General features: G+C 38.6%; 1 protein-coding gene and 1 non-coding gene across 2 annotated transcripts in view; one reads left to right on the top strand and one right to left on the bottom strand.

Annotated features, from left to right (window-relative positions):
- The window catches only part of SYNPR (synaptoporin), a 114571-nt gene that overhangs the window by 25704 nt on the left and 65296 nt on the right, over positions 1 to 23571 (top strand). The window lies entirely within an intron of this gene.
- On the bottom strand, positions 11316 to 11418 carry LOC118006121. The gene has a single exon (XR_004677955.1). It is a non-coding gene; the product is annotated as a U6 spliceosomal RNA (small nuclear RNA).

Genomic DNA, 23571 nt, shown 5'->3' with positions numbered 1-23571 from the left:
ACTTTCCATACTTCTACATAACATTGGAGGGAAGAGAAAATGAGTTATGGGAGAAGCTTGCATCAGACAGGACCCTATTCTCTCCATGACAGTGGCCCCATCGGGGAAGGAACGACTGATAGCTTTTTAGAGCAAGGTTGAGGGTTGGATAAAGAGCAGGACCAATCATTTGAATGCAGAAGTTATTTGAATGTCTGCTATTTGTATCTTTTGAAAGTTGTCTACATTAAATACTTTATATGCATTAAAAGAGTTAATCCATATAGTGAAGGCCATTTCTACAATAGCATGCTTACATTGTAAAGTGGTAAATGATAAACATTTTAATCTCTCCTCACCCTTCGAAAGATTTATCAGTTATCAATAGTTAGTGTCTTTAAGCAAATTACTCAGTTCCAACTGGCTCTAAGTTTCAGTGAACAGCTTCCAACAGTGAGATGAGTTCAATCGATGACATTAATGTCTTGTGAAGGGCCTTCTTTGTAGACCTTTTTATTGATTTTTATATTTACATGTCTCCAAAGATTTCATTCCTGAGCTGAAACCTCTACCCATCAATAAATGTACCTCCATCTGTTGTTCTGGGCTTACTTGTCATTCTTCCTGGACATTATCACAGTGCAGAGATTATTCTTGCACGCATTACCAACTTCAAAGTTGGACCCTGCTTTTTTCCTCCCTCCTTTTTCCTCTTCCTGACGTCAGCCTCATAGAGCAAATCTGTGAGAGGAATTACTGATTGGACATGAGCCCAAATACCCTGAGTAGACAGTGGGATAGACCTGAGGTGGCTGATGGAGGACACATGCTACAGGAATGTTACAATTCCTACTTCTCAGCAGTGTTCCCCAAAAGGAAACATTTGTGACTTTGCATGCAGCATGTCCTGAATGTCCTTTGAGGAACACTGCTTTTTCCCCACTAACTAGATAAGTTTGGGCAGTGATCCTCAAAATGGCTCTTGAGAAACATTAGTCCTATTAAATGCTCTTCAAAGAAAGGAGTCACGCAATTTCAGAAAGATATCTGCACTTCCATGTTCATTGCAGCACCATTCATAAAAGCTAAGACATGGAAACATCAGTAGATAAATGGATGAAGAAAATGTAGTGTGTGGGGGTCACATTTATATATGTGTGTGCATGTATACGTATATATTACATTTATATATATTATATTTACATATATAAATATATACACAATGGAACATTATTCACCCATAAAAAAATAAATCTTGCTACTCGCGACAGTATGGATGGACCTTGAGGACATTCTGCTAAGTGAAATAAGTCAGAGGAAGACAAATACTGTATGATCTCACTTACATGTGGAATGTGAAAAAGCCAATTTCACAGAAACAGAGTAGAATGGTGGTTGCCAAGGGTTGGAAGTGGGGTTAATGGGGAGATGTTGGTAAAGGATACAACCTTCCAGTTATAGGATGAATAAATTCTGAGGATCTAATGGACAGCATGGTAACTATAGTCAGCAGTACTGTATTGTATACTTTAAAGTTGCTAAGATCTTTAATATTCTCAACACACACACACACACACACACACACAAAGGTCATTAGTGAGGTGATGGAAGTGTTAACTAACCTTATTGTGAAAATTATTTTGCAATATATACATGTATCAAGTTGTCTTGTTGCATACCTTAAACTTAAACAGTGTTGTATGTCAGTTATATCTCGATAAAGCTGGGTGAATAAATAAATATTAATGAGAGACTGGGAAAAAATAAGGAATTCAAATACTGTTGAGAAACACAATGTACTGGCATCCTTCACAATGTACTTTGGAATGACAGGGCTCTGGTAAGTCCTGCAGTAGAGAAATCTGTTTAGTATATTCTTCCCTCAACTTCCTAGTATTAATATCTCATAATACTTATATATAATTGTAAGACCAGGAAAAACTAGGAACTGTCACAGACTTAAGGAGACAAAAGAGGCATAATAACTAAATGCAGTGTGGGATCCTGGATCAGAATCTGGAACAGAAAAAGGACATTAAAAGGAAAATTGTTGAAATTTGAATAAGGTCTGTAGTTGAGTTAAAAGTATTATGAGATATTAACACTAGGAATCTGGGGGAAGGTTATACATTAACTATATAATTTTCTGCAAATTTTCTGTCAATCTGAAATTAGTTCAAAATAAAAAGTTAAAAAATAAAGGTAGCAGGAAAACAAAGAAAAAGAAATGATGAGACTGAGAAATTCCAGCACTAACCTATAAAAATACAGTGTGGGGGTGCCTGGGTGGCTCAGTTAGTAGAGCATGTGACTCTTGAACTCAGGGTTGTGAGTTCAAGCCCCACATTGGGCATGGAGCCTACGGGATTTTTTTTTTTTTTTAAATACAGTATGAGCCATGAATATGAGTCACAAATGTCATTTTAAATTTGCTAGTAGCCAAATTAAAGGAAGTAAAAGGAAATGAATAAAATTGATTTTAATAATATCAAAGACATTCTCATGTCAACATGCACTCAACATAGAAAATTGCTAATGAGATCTTTTACATTCTTTTTTGTCTTAAGTCTTCAAAATCCAGTATCAATTCAGACTAGTCCCTTTTCAAATTGTCAATAGCCAGATGTGGCTGGTGACTACCACATTCTCTGTGCATCTTTTATTTCTGCTGCTTTCTACAAGGGTTTTGTTCTTTCCCACTATAAAGTCCTCCTTCCTTCCTTCTCTCACTTATGAGCATTAATATGTTCCAGGCATTGTTCTATGCACAAAACTGACAAAAATTCTCAGCTTCCTGGAGCTCCCATTCTCAAGAGGAAGTGACTGACATAAAAAGTAGCTGTAGTAAATAAGTCAATTATATAGTAATAGGTAAGTGCTATGGGGTTGGGGGGTACAGAGCTGGGTAAAGTGACTCAGATGGGCTGGAGGTAGGAGAGTTAACTGAGGCAGGATCTATATCTGAACCCAGCTCACCTTTGGCTGCATTCTGATTCTTTCCATTCTTTAGTTTCAGCAGACTCTCTTGAATGGAGGGAACAATGAGCGAGTAAAATGATGCCCTGCTTTTACTTATTTGGTACTTAATAATGAGTCAAGTCCAGCTCAGCCATAGACGAGACACTCAACTATTGTTTTTCAACATCTGGTTCAGCAGAAAACAGAGGGTTTTGAAACTGTGCCTCCCGCTGCAATTTCTTGATGTGAGTCTAAAAAGGTTTGATCAAGGGGCGCCTGGGTGGGTCATTTGGTTAAGCCACTGCCTTCGGCTCAGGTCATGATCCTGGAGTCCCGGGATCGAGTGCCGCATTGGGCTCTCTGCTCGGCGGGGAGTCTGCTTCTCCCTCTGACCCTCCCCATTCTCATGCTCTCTCTATCTCATTCTCTCTCAAATAAATAAATAAAATCTTTAAAAAAAAAAAGGTTTGATCAATAAAGTTTGATTCTTTCCTTGAAATTTGAATAATTGCCTACAGCATGGTGAATTTAACATCTTAAAAATTATTACTTCTCTATAGAAGAACTCTATAGAAGAGTTGAGTTTTGTTGATTTTCTTTGTAATAGAGTTTGAGGTTCCTTGTTTGTTTTTTAAACCTCTGGGCAATAATGTCTACTCATTGAAATGCCTCCCCTTCTCAGTTCCTTATGCTCTGGGATATTAGAGTAGAGTGGCAGTCAGAAATATGTGTAAGTAATCCCACATCTCTGCTTTTCAGAATCTGAGATAACCTTTAACAAGTTAAAGGGCAGGAGGCATGATAGAGAGAGAGAGAGAGACAGAGAGTATGTGTGTATTTGTCCTGCACCTGATTATGCAAGGTGCCTGTTGGAATGCATGGTATTGGGCCTAGCCCCAGATCTCCAAATTCCAAATCTTGGGGAGGAGGGGGAGGGAGGGAGAAATCTGAGAATCTGGGTGGTTAACAAGGTTCCTGAGTGATTCTTATGTCCTCTGGGCATTGAGAATCACAGACCCAGGCACCAGAAAGGCCCACATTTGAATCCTGATGCCTCTGCCAGGGCGCTCCGATGGTCTCTTTTAGGGAAGTGACACCAAACTGCCCTGTGCATGTTGGTGGATTCTCTATCTATGAGGACTTGTCACAAAGAGAAAACAAGGGAATTAAAATCCAGCATATTGCATCCCACTGTGCCAAGTCCAGTAGGAGAATTCTTCGGAGTTCTTAACTGTGACATTTTAACAAACTTCTGTTCCCATTTTTTAATGCAGTTGGAGTCAAGGCTGCTTTTGTCTCTTTGTTTTGCTAAGGGAAATGCAGGCATTTGTTTCTGCTCCTTTTTCTTTTAACTTGGATTCCCATAATGCACATATTTATAGTCTGAAGATGCAAGAAAGAGAACTAGGACAAACTTGTGCTTTCAAGGCCTGTCATGCGGACCCAGACAGGGACATGTCCGGTCTGTGGAGATGAGCCAGCAAGTTCTTTGTCTCTCTGAGCATAGGCCTTTTATCATCTGCAGTCCCATCTAAATAGCTTTCTTAAAGGATAAAATATATTATCAGGACCTAAGAAGCAACTTGTAATTATGAGCTCTCCAATGGACTCATGTACTATTTAAAAGCACCAGATGAAAGAGAAACATATGAGGTTTCTGCCCCTTAAGCTGGACCTTGGAGCCCTGGATGAACTTACTTTTAATGTAACAGTCTCTTATTTTTTCTTCACTTTTAAAATTACACAAGTAATATATGCCTTTGTACAATATTCATACAATACAATTAAGTCAAAAATGAAGGCTACCTCATATCAGCCACTCCAATTCTATTAACTGCAATTCTAGATGTTTCTAGACATATATAAATACATATGAAACATACACACACACAAGTAATTAGAACTCTTTAAATTGTAATTGAGAGAAATGCAATTCAAAAATGTTTTAAACAGATGGGAGGAATCTCTTCACTTGGATAATCTTACTGAAGTGAGGTATATTGGTTTCAGGAATGGCCAGATCAAGGAGCTCCAACAGGGTGATTTTAATTTCTCTCATTTCTCTATCTCTTGGCAGTGCTTCATTTTTCCCTCCTCAGTGGGCTTTCTCCATGTGTTAGAGAGGATAGCTATCTGCAGACCTGGATTTACTCCAGATTTGGGACAAAATAATGCCCACCCACCAATGTCATTGTCATCCCCTGAACCTACAAATATCCTGCCTGACATGGTAAAGGAGAATTAAGATTACAGATGGAATTAAAATTGTTAATCAACTGACTTTAAACCATGGATGTTATCCTGGATTTTCTGGGTAGGCCTGAAGGAATCACAGGGGTCCTTAAAGGTGAAAGATGTAGGTAGCAGAATTAGAGTCAGAGAAGGAGATGTAATGATGGTAGCAAGATTAGAGAGATGTAATGTGAGAAAGATTTGAACTTCTGTTGCTGGATTTGAAGATAGAGGAATGGGACCATGAGCCAAGGAAATGGATGGCCTGTAGAAAGAGCTAGCTGGATGAGGCAAGGACATGGATTCTCCTAAAGAGGCTCCAGAAGGGAACACAACCTCCCTGACACCTTGAGACTTGTGTCATACTTCTCACCTACAGAATGATGAGATAATAACTTTGTGTTCTATTAGGCCACTAAGCTTGTGGTAGTTTGTTCTAGCAGTCATAGAAAACTTAATCAGAGCCTAACAGGCAAGAGACTTTTTCTCCTCAAAATCCAAATTTTAAAGATCTTTGGAAGACTTCTGACTAGCCATCTTGGTTTTCACCCCAATCTCCATCCCATCACTGTGGTTAGCAGATACTATGATTGTCTAGTATCTGTGTCTTATGGCACAGAAAGGGGATTGAGAGACTGATTGGCAGTCCCCCTTCTTGGAATCACATTACTGACATCAGAACAGAGAAATTCCTCGAAAGGAGGATTGTGTGGGTTTGTTGTTTATAGTCTTTTTTTTTAATGGGCTAATGACATGTATTTTGTTCTATAATCTGCTTAATTATCTTTGCAAAATATTTTGGAGATATTTCCATTTCAATTCATGTAGGCCCTACTTTGTTCTTTTTAGTAGCTGCATGTTATTTCTTTGGGTAGATGAACCAAATTTATTTAACCAAGTCTCCTGTTAATGGACACTTAGTATGTTTCCAATCTTTGCTTACAAAGAAGACTGAACACTGTATCCTTCCATATTCTCTCTGCATGTTATAGGACTTTTGTTTTTGCTCAACATTGGTAATATGATGGAAAGAGAACAAGGACAAATGTAGTAGGTTGAATAGTACCCTCCCCCTTCCCACAATATGTTTACATCCTAACCCTCTGTACCTGTGAATGTGCCCTTATTTGGAAATATGGGCTTTGCTGATGAAATTAAATGTCTCGAGATGAGATCATTCTGGATTTAGGGTGGGCCCTAAATCCAATGATGAATGTCCTTATAAGATACAGGAAAGGAGAACACACAGAGACACGGGGAAAGGCCATGTGAAGATAGAGGCAGAGATTGGCATGATGCCACTACAAGTCAAGGAATGCTAAGAATTTCTGGCAGCCACCAGAAGCTAGGGGAGAGGGATGGAATAAATTCTCCCTCAGAGCCTCTAGAAGGAACCAATCCTGCTGATACCTTGATTTCTGATTTTTGGCCTCCAGAATTGTGACAGAGTAAATTTCAGTTGCTCTAAGCCACCCAGTTTATAGTAATTTGTTATGGCAGCCCTAGGAAACTAATACATAGGTTTTGAAGGCAACTGATTCTCCTGTATGCCTTCCTTTGGCTTGTGACCAACTCCCAATCACCTGGGAAGACAGAGACATGGCAATCAGATCATATGAAGCTGTATAGCATACAGAAGTTGTTTTAATTTCTATTTCTTGTGAATGTACTTTGTGAATTTCATTTTCTAGTGTCATTTTGTCTAAACAAATGACAAAATTAGTTTACACTTCAGAGTCAGCTCCCAATGGATATATGGAAGGGAGGCAGATCCAGTGGAATACAAGAGGCAAAGCAAAGTGAAGGCTTAGGCAGAATATTTCTCCCCAGTGATCCACAGCATCAAAGACCTTTAATGGTTGTGCATAAGAAGAAAAAGTAATAAAGCAAGGAGGGGAGGAAGGAAAGAAAGGGGGGCAGGGAGAAAGTGAGGAAAGAAGGACAGATGGAATAGACCATGATTATGACAAGTGAGTGACCTTTGAATGCCCCATAGGGCATCTTGCAAAAATGAATCCCTTTATATTTAATTCATAAACACAGGTGAAAATGCTCCTAAAGTTCTTGGTGTCCACTACAGTGATGCAAGCTGGCCAGCCCACAACTACTGTTTCAAGTCAGATACTGATACTTTTTGATCAGTATAGCACCAAAAAAAAAAAAAAAGGCAATAAGGCTCTGTGCCTGCAGGTATGATCAAAGTACACAGGTCTATGTTTACTGCCTTGCATTTTTTCTCATCTGCCTTCTGACATGCGTGAATTCGGGGCCAGGAAGCTTACACTTGGTAATGGGCAGCTGTATTTTAACTGCAGGTCTGCATGTTTTGGTAAGGAGAAAAAAAAAAGAAAGATGTTGAGATGCCTGTCTACAGGATGGGCAGGTATCACTGCACACTTTTAAACCTGTTGAAGGAGACAGAGTAAGTCATAGGAAGTCACGGAAAATGGAGCAACTCTAAAAAATTTCTACATCTTACGCCTACTGAAGTGTACCTATTTTGGCTTTCGACTTCCCAGCGCATAAATGGCCTTGGTTCCTACCACTCCCATTTCTGGATCCCTCCCCTCATCGTGGCTTATTGCAAATACCACTCTCCTTCTAACCTGGAAAGAACTTCAAGGGAACAGCTCACACATCTTCATAAGTTGGAATAATTAACATATGTTGTAGGAGGAGGCCATTTGGAGCCAGTAATCAAGTGAAGAAGTAAACCAGTGTTCACAAGAACTGGATCAACCAGGTTCCAAATAAGCTTTTTTTTTCCCCCCTAAGCATTTTCCCTGAGTTCCTGATGAATAACCTTCTGCTCTTAGGATGCCTAAGACTTGCCCTTTTGATAGCCTCAGATGTGCTTGTTCTCTCACTGCATTTAAATTTGATCACAGGGCAGGGGCTGGCTGTCTTCTATGGCTTCCCCCAAGAATGTGAGTCTGTGATGTATGTTTAATGTTTTCCCTCTGTCACAGAGATAAATGTCATCGGTAATTCTGATTGGCAGGCCCCATGTTTAAGGCTTGTGGAATTATGTGAGTCCCAGGGCCACAGGAATTGTTCCTCATTCAAATATCTACAAAGCATAATTAAGTGGATTAATGATGTGGGGTTCTAGAAGCAATATGGTTTTGTAAAAATTTTGAGCAGCTTTCCCTTCCTCCATTTCTACTAATTTTATCATTCTTTTTTCCCCCTTCTTTTTTTTTTTTTGATTTGTGATTTTTGCTTTCAGCCCTCAAAACCTCTATGAGCTTATTATGGTATTTCCTTGCACTGAATGTCTCATTTGGCCCCTCTCATTACTACCCCTTGGTTGATTTCCTCTCCTCAGTATCCAGAGGCCCCCTTGTGCTTCTCAGATTAAATCTTCCACTCTTGTCATTGTCCTCCTCACTTTGCTTAATTAGATAATTTCAGAGACAGCTTTGAAGGCCCTAGGTGTTACTCCAGTGCTAAATGGGATAGTTATAATTATTATCTGGAAGACTGACATCAATATCATCAGCTTCTCTCTTCTTTTCCTTGTCCTAGGCATCTGGGTATGAATAATGAAAACAGTCTTTTCTTAAATGGAAAAATTATAATATAGTTATGTTCTTTTCCCTAAGTTGCCTGTTAATGGAAATTGAGGCATATCTGTGTCCTTTTGGCCTGTGTAAAGGAATAGGGATGGTTAGGACATGGTAATACGTATTGTGAATGATCAACGCCTTTGATTTTTTTTTTTTTAATGATTTCTGTTTTTATTACCAAACCAACAGAAACTTGTTGTAGAGAATTTGGATAATTCAGAAAAGCACACAGATAAAAAGACATATCATGTGTGTTTTCACCTTACAAATTTTATGTGTACGTATGTGTGTATGAGTCTATTATATTGATATTAATTTATTTTTACACACAAAAAGGGTCAAACTGAACATTTTTTCTACCTTACATATTAAGCTTAATGCATTGTGGACATTTAAATTAATTTTTTTTACATCAACATGACCGTAGAGCCCCCCTTTATACAGATCTAACTAATCCCCTATGAACAAGTATTTGGGTTCCAATCAACAATTAGTCCAACAATTAATTGTACTAGTATAAACAATGCTGCAATCAACATCCTTTATGCATAGCCATGATAGTTTTTTTAAAAGAATTATTTCTTCAACAAAAATTTCTGAAGTTAGATTTGCTGTTTAAAGACATGAAATTTTAGTGAGTATTAGGTATACAGGAAAACACCCACCCAAAATTGAACCAACTCATGCTGTTGTCTTGGTTTGGGTTAGAACACTCCATGTCAAAGAAGCTCTTTCCCAGTCTTTGCTTACCTTGGACAACAAACACGGGATTAGTTTTTTTCTGGTTACATATATTTTGGAAATGTCAAAGACCATGACCTTTCCTCCCTTCTAAAACTCCCTTCTAGCACTCAGTTTTGCAGTTTAATATGTCAGAGCAGAGTTCCAAAAACCATGATTAGTCTGCATCTAATTTAGTTCTATTTATCTTCTCTCATTTTTTTTCTTTCTTTTTTTAATATCAGTTTGGTATACATTTGCCTTTCCAAGTGTTGTTAGAAAGCAACTTTTCTCTTGTTTTACATGTGATTCATGTTTTCATTAGAATCCTTAATGTATTCAAATATTCTTCTCTTTTTACCTAACAATATAATATATATTATCTATGGGATGTCATTTAAGCTCCCTTGCAAAATCTGTTTATAAAAGCAAGACCTATTTGTTCAGGGAAGTTAACATTCTGACTCAAAGGGAAGATACCTGAGGATCTCAGAGGGATCTACCTACGTGTGTCTAGACTGAATTCTGAAGTAGAATTCTGACATCTCTAGACCCAGATGTTCTATAAACCAAACAGTGGACTGGTTGAGCTCATATCCATAAACTGAGAACTCTAACAAATATGAGGTCACTATGGCATAGGGGGTAAAAGCACAAATGGACAGCTTTAGAACCAGTCTTACCTCAAAGTCCGATTTTCCTTTTCGTTATAATGGAGAGACACTAATATTTATTTGGAGAATCACTATGATGGTTAAATGAGCTGATATGCTTTCAAGTGCTTTATAATAAGGTGCTTGGCACATAAATTATATCTCAATGTATGATCATGGAGGAAAAGATATTTTAAGAAGCAGATAAAATCTATATTAAGTGAATTTGTACTGGAAACGCATAAAAGGAGTATAAGAACAGATTCTCCTAATATAGAAATCGAGGATATAATATCCCCTTTTTTCTTTACTATAAAAAGTGCTAGGAAAAATCTAGAGCCTTCCTAAACTCAATTTTAACCAATTAGCAGCAGAACTTCTTTACTTCTTACAGAACCATGCCCCTCCCCATTTGAGAATCTAATAAAGCTTTGAATTCTCGATAGAAATATGCACATTCATGTCACATTTTGCAATCTGGGACACCAATCTATACCAAGTGAAAACTGCCCCCAAACATAAAGATTGTAGGCCATACTTTGATTTATCTGAACAAAGTCAGAAAGGAGAGGTTATGGCCATCTTGGGGCTGCAGATGGATATACCTGACTTCTGAGCTGGAGATTCTAATCATTACCATATGCTGGATACATTCTATGCCCTTGAGCACTCATAACATAGAAAGAAAGACAAATCAAGAAATAAATAAGTATGGCGCAGTGTGGCAAATGTGACAATAAGTGCATGTACTGAAAGGAATGATTTCATCGGAGTGGGGTACAAACCTCACAAAAATGACTCCTACTTCCTCTGATTTCACAAGTACAGCAGTGGTCCCAGGGTCTTTCAGAATCTTGGGAGATTCAGTGGATCACGTGGCGTACATTGTGTCAATATCGAAGTCCCAGATTAGAGGGAACTCACAGAATCATGTTCTGTCCCTCTAAGTCCATCCCCCTTCTCTATAGGAGATACATGGAGCAAGGGAGTGTGGGTGAATGGAAGCTTAGCAGAAGACATACCTTCACCCTTTGCTTGGCACATGTGAGCTCATCTGTAATATACTAAAATGTCTATGATTCCCCCACCAAACCTTGAAATCTCTGAATTCTTGATTCCAAATATCCAGAGGAGGGAATGGACACATTTCACCTTGCACATACAGCCTTGTTTATGGAGGGCTCTAATAGTGTTCCAGCCCTGCTTATTCAACGAAGAGTTCTAACTTGTATCATCCTTGCTCAAGGGCCATGCTAATCCTCTCTGTATCCTTCCCATTTTAGTATATATGCTGCTGAAGTGAGCACAAATGGCTCTAACTTGGACAAGCAAGAAAGAAAGGGTACTAAGAAAATGGTCTGATCATTCAGTTACACTCAAGTTATATGGGAGCAAAATTAGGGTGATTTCTCCTACTCCCAAGGGCATTGCTAACTCCGTTTGCATAAGACCATTGCTGACTAGTATTTTCCCTCACACACACCTAAACTCCAATCATTGCCTTAGCGCCTGCCAGCCTTGAGCACATTATGGAATAAGTTAACATGTACCGAATGCTGACTGTATATGTGGTAGTGTCCTTAGTGTTTTACATATGTGGGCTTGGCCCACCCTCCCAACATTGTGAAGAAGAAATAATAATAATAATAATATCATTAGATGTTGCTCAGGATCACACAGCAAGTGGGTGGAGTTGGAAACAGAGTCCAGGGTGTTAGCCCCAAAACTCATTCCCTCATGCACAAGGCCATGGTACCTCCAGAAGAGCAGGTCAGTTTCAATGTTTGTAAAAATGGGATGATGCTGACCATTCTTCAGGGCAATAGTAGGATTAAATAAGATTGGTTTTGGCAATCAAGTAGTATCAAATAATAGGGTCCCTGGCCATGAAGGGAATCTTTTTGGAAGCATCCACAGGTGTGGAAGTCAGGCTGGCCACCAGTCGTGCACTGTTACACACCACTGATCGTGGCAAGTGAATCCACAGTGCTTTTTATTTATTCTCTTTCTCTCATCTTTCTGCCTTCTGTTCTCTTCTATACTACTTGCAAGTGTCTGTTTAAGTGAGTTAAGATGATGGCATTTCATTTTCTTGTGGTCTTCATTTCTGGCTATGTGGATCATTTTTAGTCAACAAATGAGTTGGCTTTCCCAAAACCGCCTGGGTTGACATTTTTCATTTGAATTGCAATATGTTCTTCCAAAGGTGAATGATCAGAAACTATAGTCTACAAGTCAACAATACACTCAGAGGCAGAGAGCCAATACAGTTTTCTTTGTTGCTTTAATTACTGTGTGTGCTTAGGTTTTTTGGATTGTCATTATTCTTGTTGAAAGGAATTGAATGCACATAAGTAACTCTTCCATAAATATTGCTTGAGCCCTGCATAATGCAAGGCTAGCCCTGAGCTAAGAGCAAGGGACTACCAGATAAATCAAAACTGGGGTTAGATCCTAGCATGGGGCAGGTAGTAGGGGAAAGACAACAGGCTGAGAAAGATAGATGAGACAAAGAGCTACCATCCATTAGAAAGGTGAAGGTAATGGGCTGTGGTGGCTTAAAGAGGAGAGAGATTGTTTCCATCAGGAATGATCATGGAGGGCTTTCTAAAGTTGGTGGCAATTGAATAGGACCTTGAAGGACATAGAGAATGTGGACTATGGTTGGTAAACCAGAAAGGGTGAAGGACATCCCAGTTTTGCAGAACATATCTGGAGAGTAGCATATGATTATAGAGACTTTAAGAAGAAGGTTAATTTTTATAAAGAAAAAATGACCTCATTTGCTAGGAAATAAATAGGGAATTAATCAGATTAACAGCTCTGAACTCATTTCTCACCATTCTTCTCTGGCTCACAATTCCTCCAATACACTACTGCCTCAGGGCCTTTGCACTTGCCATTCCCTCTGATATGAACATTTTTCCTAGATTTTTGCTTGCCCAGTTCTGTTTTGTCTTTCACATCTCAGTTCAAACAACCCCTCTTAGCGAGAGCATGACCTCTGTGATGAGGTTGCCCTCCCTCACCCCCTGTTCATGCCACCCCTTCATCTACCCACACACATATACCTCCTCAGCAGTAACTTACTATGACAGCATCCTTGTTTGTTTCATAGCACTTTCCATACTGTCTTGTTTAATACTCTATTCCTGGCACAGAGAATCTCAACTCCAATATATTCCTAACCCATGTAGCTACATCACATCAAAATACTAGTTTTCATGCAATCCCAGAGAGCTGAAACTCTTGATTTTTCCTTCTATAAAAGTGGATGTGAAAATGCTTGCTTCCCTTCAAGTAGTGGTTCTCAGCCTGGTGCACATTAGAATCACTTTGGAGCTTTTGAAACCCCAGGTAATTGAGCCTTAACCCAGAATAATTAAGCCCGAATCTCTGCAGGTGAGGCCCAGGCCATGTCAGTATATTGCTCCCTAGCTGGTTCTTGTGGACAGTCCCAACTGAGAACCAATGCTTTGGAAGGAGAATGCAAGAGCAGGCACCTTCACTGCTGATAGTTCCCTTCCCTGCCTGCTCTGGCAGGGTGGGGGTGGGTAGCAGGATCAGGGGCACCAGATTATCCAGGTCCCAAACAAAGATACACAATCTGGAAAGCAGAAGCAATATACACTTCCTTCATTCCTTCATTCCACAGAGGGTTAAGGCATGTCTGCCTTGTGCCAGAAGCTGTCCCAAAGGGGTTCAGAGTTGAGTGAACTAGACAGAGTGGTCAGCATTCTACCCTTTAGGTCCCATAAAATGCTAACCTTCTCTTGGAGACAACACTGCTTGACTGCAGGGTTTGGTCGTGAACCAAGTAGGATGTTCTAATTAGAAGTCCAAAGGAATCTTTCCTCAGATCTTCACTTAACCAATGATGTTACTTCCTAGAGTTCAATAGCATGTTCCAGAAATGCCATTCCTTTCAGAATATGATTCAGACTCATTGCCAGCATTTGTTTCTCCAGAGGCAATCAGGAAATCCTTCTCAAAAAAGTACAAGTTTGACAGGACCTTGAAAAAAATGGGTGATTTCAATTGGCAGAAATGGGAGCCAAGGCATTCCAGACAGAGGGGACACTGGAGTAAAGCCAGGCAGAATAGTAGCTGCAAATAATTTGGGAAAATGAGATCACAGGCACTATGAAAAAAAAATCTGTGGGCTTTACTGGAAAACTTATGTAACACTTCCTATTTGCTTGCTTTCATGTATTGTGTCCATGTCCTCACAGAGAGGAGCTTCAGGAAGGTATTTCTCTTTCCAAACAACCAATCTCAAATCCTTTTTCTTTCTATAACAAAAATATCTGGAAAACCCCATCCTGTCATTTCCATTGTAAGCACACAGCAATCAACTGCTGCCCTAGATTTGCATTAAAAGGATGCCTGACCTTCATTAAAAACTCCAGTAGGCATCTGGGTGGCTTAGTCAGTTAAGCAACTGCCTTCAACTCAGGTCATGATCCCGTAGTCCCGAGATCAAGCCCCACATTGGGCTCCCTGCTCAGCGGGGAGTCTGCTTCTCCCTCTGTCCCTCACCCCGCTCATGTTCTCTCTCTCTCAAATAAATAAATAAATAAATAAAATCTTCAGAACAAAACAAAACTCCAGAGAATGATGGTATTGCTTGCCAGAGTCCTGAGCAGCACTGTGGATAGAGACCTGCTCTCTATCAGCACCAAAAATCCAAATAAATCTACCCTCGGAACTATCAAAAGCCCAGCCAAAGCAAAAAGGCTCTTGATGCAGTCCTTCAACTCAAGAGCGAAAGTATCCTTAAAAAGAGATTTCCCCTGATAGCCAAGTGCATAAGCCTTCCTACTCCCTCTCCCAGCAACCTCCTGATGGGTAATTAATGTCCTCTGCATGGCAGTATCCTGCTACTTTGCAGTATTGTGCCCCCCATGTGTGAAGCTCATGACCTCAGTGTCCATTTTTAAAAGTTAATATGATTTAATGTGGCACTCTATCTTCCCAATGCACTTCAGAGTTAACATCCTACTTAATTTTGTCAAAGGTCTTTGTCTTGAGTTACAGCCTGGAAGAGAAGATTCTAGGGAGGGCTTTATGATATTAAATAATGCATAGAGAAATGAACCACCCTTCCCAGTGGTTCAGAAGCTCTTGCTGGTCCCTAGCTCCCTTCCTACATGCTAATATCTGATTTTGATTTTGAGAAAACATCCACTTGGAAGCTAACAGCAGGAGAGAATTATCCTCTCCCTACCCTCCCTCTCTCTCTCTCTCTCTGAATTAAAAAAAAAAAAAAATCCATGGAGTCTCCCGCTTGATCTCCCTTTGTCATTAACATCTCATTTTAAACCAAAGTGTGTTTCACAGAATGTTAATGGATGTTACACAACCTCAATTTGGAGCCAAATAAACTTTTGGGAAAATGGAGTTAAACAGTTAAGTAGGTATATTATTTACTGAGGTCAGGTAATAAAGCCTTTAATGGTGACTCTGTACTATTAATATTCAAGAGGGCTGTGTAATTTGTAGCATTTCCCAAATTAAGTGTTTCCATGGAACGCTTTTTTGATGTAGTGTTTGGAGAGACATGAGTTCATCAACTAGTGTTGAAATAGCAAAAAGAGGCCTGTCTCTGTGACAGATGCTCAGATGTTCCCCAGGAGAGTTATGATTGTTGACTGAAAAACCACTAGGTAGGTCAAGTCACAGGAGTTGTGTTCAACCGGGAGGAGAGGTAGGAGATCTCCCCACAATTTCCAGTCCGCCTTCTCTCTGATTTTCTCATGTATATAATGGGGAATAATAATACCTACCTCTCCGAATCGTTAATAGAATTGTTCAGATGACTAATGCTCAGCAATACAGCAGAAGGGAAGCATTCATTCAATTAACAGTAACTGGTATCCCAAGGTCCTCTAGGAGAGTGTTTCTCAAATTTTACCATGTGCATATTCTCACTGGAGTTTGTTACAATGAAGATTCTGATGCAAGAGGTCTGGGATGGGGACTGAGATTCTTTGATCCGATGCCCCTAGTTTGAGGACCATAATTTGAGAAGCAAGCCTTTCAGAGATACAAAATGAACCAAACAGAGTCTCTACTTTTAAAGTAATAATATAGAGAGAAATTAGACATGCAGTGAGCTACCTCAATGGCAAGCAAAGGCTGGTACAAAGAAACCACTTGGGAGGACAAGGTTATTCTCACTCACACTAATTCACACTTGCTCTCAAGGGGAGTCAAAGCTGACTTTGAATGACGAGCAAGCCAGGAATCCTGGGTCCTGGCTGTGCCAGAAAGGAAACACATTCATGGAGGTAGGAAAGCATATGGCTAACTTAGGACATGTGTATAGTTCTAGGGAGCCCCGAGCCTAATGGTGAGGAGGAGGCAGGTATACAGGGGTGCATGAACCTGCATGTCTGTGTCACAGGTATCAACAAAGCACAGGATAGGAGAGTGATAAGCAAATGTATTAGTTTCCCAGAGCTGCTGTAACAAAATCCCTCACACTGAGTGGATTCAAACAACAGAAGTTTATTACCTTCTGGATAATCTGGAGCCTAGGCCTCTGAGATCCAACAGGACCATGCTCCCTCTGAAAACTTCAGGGGAATCATTCCTTGCCTCTTCCTAGTTCCTGATGGTTGCTGACAGTCTTCGGCATTCCTTGGCTTTCGGCTGCCTCACTCCAGCCTCTACTTCCCTCATCCTGCGGTGTTCTCCCTGGGTGTCTCTGTTTTCATGTGGTCATCTTCTTATAAGGATACCAGGCCATGTTGGATTAGGGGCCCACCCTACTCCAGGATGACCTCATCTTAACTAGTTTCCAAATAAGGTCACATTCTGAGGTACTGGCAGTTAGGACTCCAACATATATACTTTTGGAGGACCCAATCCAACCCATAATAGCAAATCCGTATGCACTCATTGGGCCCAAGCAATCTCCTGTGCCCTATCAGATAAACTTCAAAAGTAGCCTTTTCCCCAGCGAGCATTGGGAATAGTGACAAAGGTCTTTAGGACATTCTGAGGGATCACAGAACTAAGCAGAAAATTCGGGACACTGATATTGGAAAAATAGGGCAGCATTAGAATTCCTAATGAAGCCTTCTTTCCTTTTTCTGCCTATTTCTATAGGAGTGTTATGTCATTCCCAAGGAGCTTCTGGGAATGTGAGCCCCTCTAGGTTCCTCACTAGTGTGTGCATACACAGCAGGGTTCAGTAAACCAAGGATTTCCAATGTCTTTCTCCTCAGGTCAATAAGAAGCAGTGACCTTCCATTCTTTCTCTTTTGTCTTGCCCAATGGAAGACTAATGTAAACACTGTCCAGAATGTGAATTTTGTAGGCAGGCGGAGGGGTCATTGGGCAACTTATTTGATCAAATTAAACCACTCTCTCAAAAAAACAAAACAAAACAAAACAAAAAAATGGAACTTTTAAAAAATAAGTGGCTTTTCCTCTTTCAATTATATTCTCTCTGGCGGGAGAGATGAATTCATTGTCACCTAGGTACACAACATTTTGTGTTCCAAATAATGCTGCTCCCTCACATCTTAGAGGTTACCAGCATGAAAGGAACATTTCATGCAAAATCCCTACAAGTATTGCCACGAGCAGTAATAAGTTTTTCAAGCCTGTTCTGTCAGACTGATTGTCCGTCCTAGATTAATTCAGAGCACCCTTTCTCTGCTAAAATGAAGAAGAAATTTGGCTTCACTATGTGGACAGGAAAAAAGGAAGATGTGGACATAAAAGAATATGAAATGAGTATCTTTTTCAAGGCAGCTGAAAACAACTTGCAGGTTCTATCCTTGCTACTGTCTCCATTTAAAGAAAATAAGCCTAAGCAGCCCCTAGGAGCTGGTAGTTAATTTTAAACCATATTTAAAGCTTGCTAAGAAGCACAGTGGCCCCAATATAGTCCATGGTCAGTTGTCATTTAGTCCCACTGACTAAAAAGATGCAAACACCAGACCCCAGACATATTAGGCACAGACCAGCAGGGTTTGACATCCATATTTTCTCCGTCCTGTCCTAAGCAATTTAGTACATTGCCCAAGAAGACATAAACCTTGGAAACTGTAATATGCCATGCTAAGAGAAAATAAATTAACTTCTACAGGTCAGGCTTAATTTTGCAAACTCCATTTCATGGAGATAATTGGCCACTGGGCACTTACAGGAGGATTGGTTAGCTTGAAATTTCATCTCCTCCCCTGAAATCTTCCCCAATCCTTCCAGCCTGAATTAATCTTCCCTCCTTTGTGCTCCTTGAGCACTTGATCTGTACCTCAATTATAGCTCTTATCACAGTCTCTATAGCATTACTGTTATTTCTGTGGGCTTTATCTCCCCTAGTAGACTCCAGGCTGTCTAAGGAACAAGACTCTGTCCTAGTCATTTTTGTATTTCTAGCATCTAGGACAGGGCATGGCCGGTCCTCAATAGATATTTATTGAAGAACTGAAGGATGGAAGTGGAAGAAGGATTTTGTGATTTTCTCTATCATTATCAAATGTCACTTTCTCCTATCCAACAAGGTCTTAATAAATCCTTTGAAGGAGAGTTCTGGAACACTTTAAGAGATTCTGGGACTTAAAAGGAATAGGAGAATTTCAAGGGAATTTAAGGGTGAGCCTTTGGGGGAGATTAAAAAAGTCAACAAATACATATGGAAAACTCACTTGTGGAGCCTACTTCTTTTGGAGGGTCTGGGAATGGGCAGGGCTGGAGGCAGACTTTGTATCACTGAGAGTTCTTGAAAGTGCAGGTAACAGAAACTGCCTTTGAGTAACAAAAGTGAAGTCATTTATTGAAAGGACATAGAAAAGAAAGGGAACACTCAGGAACCGGGCTTAAAAAATACAGGAAATGGGGCAGTTCAAGGCACATATACAGTAAAAATGAAGGAATGGCTTTAATTCATAGTTCAGTCCATGTATTGCTATAGGCATGATTCAATTCAGCCCTTCATTCCATCCTTACATCATGTCATTCAAGGTCCAAAATCCAGAAAAATAATCTAGTTGGTCTAAGTTGAGTCATCTATATTACCTCTTGGCTTGGGAATGTCCCTTCTGTAGAAGAAGGACAATCCCCCAAAGGATGTGATTCCCCAAAAGGAAATCAAGGTGCTATTAGCAAAAGAAGGGAAAATGAGTGCTTGACAACCAAAATGCAGCTGATGTCTACTATGGTCTTCCCTTAGAAAATATCCATATTAGGAAACTACTTTAAGAAATAAAATTATATTATAACTAGTGGGAAAGATGAAACACTAGAAAACTTTTATTTATCAGTAAATTAGAGCTGAAATTCAAGTACAACACATTTGGACGTGTGCTGTCCAATATTTTATCCACCATGCTTATTGCCCACGTATTTTAGTTTTTTTACCCTGTTAAATTGCTTAGAAAGCCATCTTTTTAATAGAAAGATGAAGTGAACAGCCTTGGAAGAAGTCAGCAAATAATGACTAAATCAGAAATTAACTGAATTTCTGCCAACCCTTTTTTCTGCTTTTTCATGTGAGTATGGAACCAAGTTATAGCTAGGAGGAAAAATTAACAATTTTTTGGTGAACTATCTCTAAGAATTACTTATTGTCCTTTTCCAGTTTCTCACTTTAACACCTGAAAATTACATTTTGTCAGCAGATACTTTTGAACATTTCCTACTAATACTAATGGCTAAGGCTTTTTTTTTTTAAGTAGGTTCTGAGATAATATGAAGAATCTCAATACTTTCCTTATTGTTCCAGTATAGGATGTTATACCTAATAATGGTTTATTAGTCTAAGCTTTTTAAATTCTTCTGTGTATCAGATGCTCTACTAAAATCTTTACATGTGTTTCTTTTTCTAAATTTTTTATTGTTATGTTAATCACCATACATTGCATCATTAGTTTTTGATGTAGTGTTCCATGATTCATTGTTTGTTCATAACACCCAGTGCTCCATGAAGAACGTGCCCTCTTTAATACCCATCACCAGGCTAACCCATCCTCCCACCCCACTCCCCTCTAGAACCCTCAGTTTGTTTTTCAGTTTTTCAGAATCCATGGTCTCTCATGGTTCGTTTCCCCCTCTGATTTCCCCCCCTTCATTTTTCCCCTCCTGCTATCTTCTTCTTTTTTTTTCTTAACATATATTGCATTATTTGTTTCAGAGGTACATGCGTTTCTCATTTAATATTTATAAGAACTCAATGAGAGTATACTCTTGGTATTAGGAAACTAGGAGTCAAAGAAATTATGTAACTTTCCCAAGGGTACACAACCAGTAAATGGCAGACGTAAGGTAAAATACATAAAATGTTGATGTGGAAAATGAATACACTATGCATACATTCATATATACAGTTACAGACAGGGTTATTAACCTTGGAAATTAATTTCTGAAGCATTTAGATTACCTATCCTTACAAAGGGTAGGTCCTCAATAAATGCACATAAAAGGCAGGAATTTATAATGTGATTCTAAAAATATAACTTCCAGGAAATTTTTGTGGGTAAGGAAAAAGATCCATCAGCATAAAAGTACTTTTTAAATAGAATATGATGATCTGTTATTTCAACTCTGAAAATGATTTTCAGTTATTAAATTCAGATAGAAAAATAATTGATTAATTTTTTTGACCCTTGGGTCTTTTTTTCCTCTTGAATAGCTTATTAAAGGCAGTGGTGGAATGTATTTCTCTATTTTTAAAAATCAGAAGAAAATGTGGTGGGTATTGGCATACAGGTAAACGTATAGACCAATGAAATAGAATTGAGAATACAGAAATAAACCTTGACATATACGATCAATTGGTTTTCAACAAGGGTGCCAGCCATAGTAATGGAGAAAAAATAATCTTATCAACAAATGGTGCAGGAACAACTGAATACCTGCATGCAAAAGAATGAAGTTGGACCCCTACCTCACAATGTATATAAAAATTAACTCAAAACAGATCATAGACCATGTAAAATCTAAAACTACAAAACTCTTAGAAGAAACCATAGGAATAAATCTTTATGTACTTTAATCAGGCAGTGGTTTCTTAGATATAACATTGACAGCATAAGCAATTCAAAATAGATAAATTGGATTCCATCAAAATTTTTAAAAACTTCTCTGTTTTAGAGGACACTATCAAAAAAGTGGGAAAAAATAAAATTTGAATAACTTAGATATGTATAGTATCTGACAAAAGTAGTAACTGATACCTCTTATTCTATTTAATGAATTATATAATGATTGGACTGAACAACATAGTCTTGAGTCAAAAACATCGTGATATAATAAAGAATTGAGTGATTTTTCTACTGTGATTCATAACTTGTTCAGGAAAGAAGTTCAAAATTAGAGTCTCATAATTATTTTTTGAGTACTGTATCATCTTTGGCATAAATGTATGGTTCTTAAATATGATTATTTTGAAAAATAAAAACATTTATTTGAAGCTTAAAAATAAACAAATGAAAGTGAAAAGACAACCCCCAGAATGGGAGAAAAATCTTCTAAATCACCTATTCAAAAAAGGACTGCATCTAGCATATATAAAGAACTCTAATGACATTTAGAGAGAGAGAGATCTCTCTATAAAACTCTCTCTATATAAAGAACTCTAACAACAACAAGAAGACATCTCAGTTTTAAAATGAGCAAAGGACTTACATAAACATTTATCCAAAGAAGCCATACAGATAGCCAAAAAGCACATGGAAATATGCTCAAGATCACTAGTCATTAGGGAAATGCAAATCAAAATTACCATGAGCTATCACTTCAACTCCATTAGGATGGCTGAAATAAAAAAGACAAACAATAACAAATACTGAAAAGGATGTGGAAAAATTGGATCTCTCGTACATTTGCTGGTGGAATTGTTAATAGCGCATCCACTTTGGAAGACAGTTTAGCAATTTCTCCAAATGTTAAACATACGATTATGTTAATGTTAAGCCATATGATCCAGCAATTACACTCCTAGGTGTATATCTAAGAGAAATGAAAACATACATACAAACAAAAACCTATACACAAATGTTCCTAGCAGCATTATTCATTATAGCTCAAAAGTGGAAACAACACAAATGTCCACCAACCGTTAAATGGATAAACAAAGAGGTATAGCCATATGATGGAATATTATTCAGCAATATAGAAGGAGTGACATGTTCAACAACATGGATGAACCTTGAAAACATTATGCTAAGTCAAACAAGCCAGTCACAAAATGCCACATATTGTATGATACCATAAATATCTATAATGCACAAATTCATAGAAACAAAGTAGATTAGTAGCTTCCAGGGGTTAAGGGCTGGGGGGAATGGAGTGTGACTGCTAATGGGTGTAAGACTTCTTTTTGGGGTGATAAAAATGTTCTGAAATTAGATAGTAGGTGTAGGTTGCTGTGTGAATATACTAACCTCTGTAAATACACTAAAAACCACTGAACTGTACACTTCAAAAGGATGAATTTTAAGGTAGTATATTATGGTTAATTATATTTCAATAAAGCTGTTGCTTAACCATAAAAACTATGGTCAGCTATTATCTCTCTGAGATGGTAAGTTTGGGGAATGATTTATAGTTCCCCCAAACTTGCTATTTTCATAGATTTCTATAACTATCCATACACTCTATCCTTTGTATTCAAACTTCTACCCTCACTCCAATCCCCACTCTAACCCCTTTCCTGCTGTGCAAATGTCTTAATCATCTTTCATGAATTGGCTCACAATTCATCTCTACTATGAAATCTTCCTGAATCCTTTATTCCACCTTGAGCTGCATTTATCTGAAGATTCAGTGGAACTCTATATACATCTTCATTCTAGCACAGATCATACTCCATGGTAATTATCTGTTTATGTGTCTGTCTACCCATTAGTGTGTAAGCTCCTTGAAGCATTTATCCTTGTGTTTTGAGACATGGCACAGTGTCTGGCACATGGTGCATACTTAGAAATGTTTATTGAATGAATGAATGAATGTTTAAAGACAGAAAACTAAAGAATATCTCCTAGTTGAAACATCCTATGATGTCAGGACATTTTCTTATTGTAGATAATGTCTTAGATTTAAATCTTAAATACTTTTGTGTGTTGAATTTAAACTGTGGAATCAATGCTATAATGAGTAAATATTTGCCTTCTAGATATGACATGCTAACTCAGTCCATAGGATAAGCTGAGCTTCCTAAGAGAAACAAGTAATTCTTGCCACATGGAAGTTAGAAGAGAGAAATGCCAGAAAGAGAGAGAGGGGAAAGAAGGAGGGAAGGGTGAGAGGGAGGGAGAGAAGGAGAGGAAAGGAGAGGGAAGGGAAGGGAGGAAGGGAGGAAGGAAGAAAGGAAAGAAAGAAGGAAGGACGGAAAGAAAGAAGAAAGAAAGAAAGAAAGAAAGAAAGAAAGAAAGAGAGAGAGAGAGAGAGAGAGAGAGAAAGAAAGAAAGAAAGAAAGAAAGAAAGAAAGAAAGAAAGAAAGAAAG

This window comes from Mirounga leonina, unplaced genomic scaffold (assembly GCF_011800145.1).
Source record: "Mirounga leonina isolate KUSES-001 unplaced genomic scaffold, KU_Mleo_1.0 Mir_94, whole genome shotgun sequence".
In the NCBI taxonomy this organism is placed as follows: domain Eukaryota; kingdom Metazoa; phylum Chordata; class Mammalia; order Carnivora; family Phocidae; genus Mirounga; species Mirounga leonina.
This window is presented reverse-complemented; position numbering and strand designations above follow the sequence as displayed.